Source organism: Oncorhynchus nerka, unplaced genomic scaffold (genome assembly GCF_034236695.1).
Source record: "Oncorhynchus nerka isolate Pitt River unplaced genomic scaffold, Oner_Uvic_2.0 unplaced_scaffold_925, whole genome shotgun sequence".
Taxonomy (NCBI): Eukaryota; Metazoa; Chordata; class Actinopteri; order Salmoniformes; family Salmonidae; genus Oncorhynchus; species Oncorhynchus nerka.
This window is the reverse complement of record NW_027040376.1, coordinates 182,501-184,098: the sequence shown is the minus strand read 5'-3', so window position 1 is coordinate 184,098 and position 1,598 is coordinate 182,501. Positions and strand designations below refer to the sequence as shown.

General features: G+C 43.9%; 1 pseudogene; it reads right to left on the bottom strand.

Moving 5' to 3' along the window:
* Nucleotides 1–431: 431 nt before the first annotated feature.
* The window catches only part of LOC135570691 (protocadherin-17-like), a 78,750-nt pseudogene continuing 77,583 nt past the window's right edge, over nt 432–1,598 (bottom strand).

The following is a 1,598-nucleotide window of genomic DNA, read 5'->3' as shown; positions in this document are numbered from 1 at the left end:
AGGGAGGGACCATCTAGCTAAGAGCCAGAAACAGGAGAGACTAGTGTCCTGTCCAGGGGAGTTGACTGGAATCTAGCCAAAAGACTGCAGAAACAGGATATAGACTAGTGTCCTGTCCAGGAGTTGACTTGTACATCTAAAGCTAACACTACAGAAACAGGAGATAGACTAGCATCCTGTCCAGGAGTTGACTTGTCATCAGACTGTAAACTAGAACTAGAAACATAAGATTCACCCTGCTCCAGAGTGATAGGCATCCTGTCCAGGGAGTTGTTTAATGCCCATAACCTTTATCTTCAAGGAAGGGAATTTCAGACTTGTACACCATTTTGATGACTATGTCCTGTCCAGGAGTTGACTTGTACATCTAGCTACGTAACACTACAGAAACAGGAGATAGACTAGCGTCCTGTCAGGAGTTGACTTGTACATCAAGCTAACACTACAGAAACAGGAGATACACTTGTACATCTAGAAACACCACAGTAACAGGAGATCCCTGTCCAGGAGTTGACTTGTACATCTAGCTAAACACTACAGAAACAGGAGATAGACTAGCATCCTGTCCAGGGAGTTGACTTGTACATCTAGCTAACAGAAACAGGAGATAGACACTACACTACATAAACAGAATACTAGCATCCTGTCAGGAGTTGACTTGTACATCTACCTAACACTACAGAAACAGGAGATAGATAGACTAGCTAGTCCTGTCCAGGGAGTTGACTTGTACATCTAGCTAGCTAACACTACAGAAACAGGATATAGACTAGTGTCCTGTCCAGGGAGTTGACTTGTACATCTAGCTAGCTAACACTACAGAAACAGGAGATAGACTAGCATCCTGTCCAGGGAGTTGACTTGTACATCTAACTAGCTAACACTACAGAAACAGGATATAGACTAGTGTCCTGTCCAGGGAGTTGACTTGTACATCTAGCTAACACTACAGAAACAGGAGATAGACTAGCATCCTGTCAGGACACTACAGAAACAGGAGATAGACTAGCATCCTGTCCAGGGAGTTGACTTGTACATCTAGCTAGCTAACACTACAGAAACAGGATATAAACTAGCATCCTGTCCAGGGAGTTGACTTGTACATCTAGCTAGCTAACACTACAGAAACTGGAGATAGACTAGCATCCTGTCCAGGGAGTTGACTTGTACATCTAGCTAGCTAACACTACAGAAACAGGATATAGACTAGTGTCCTGTCCAGGGAGTTGACTTGTACATCTAGCTACGTAACACTACAGAAACAGGAGATAGACTAGCGTCCTGTCCAGGGAGTTGACTTGTACATCAAGCTAACACTACAGAAACAGGAGATAGACTAGCATCCTGTCCAGGGAGTTGACTTGTACATCTAGCTAGCTAACACCACAGTAACAGGAGATAGACTAGCATCCTGTCCAGGGAGTTGACTTGTACATCTAGCTAGCTAACACCACAGTAACAGGAGATAGACTAGCATCCTGTCCAGGGAGTTGACTTGTACATCTAGCTACGTAACACTACAGAAACAGGAGATAGACTAGTGTCCTGTCCAGGGAGTTGACTTGTACATCTAGCTAGCTAACACTACATAAACAGGA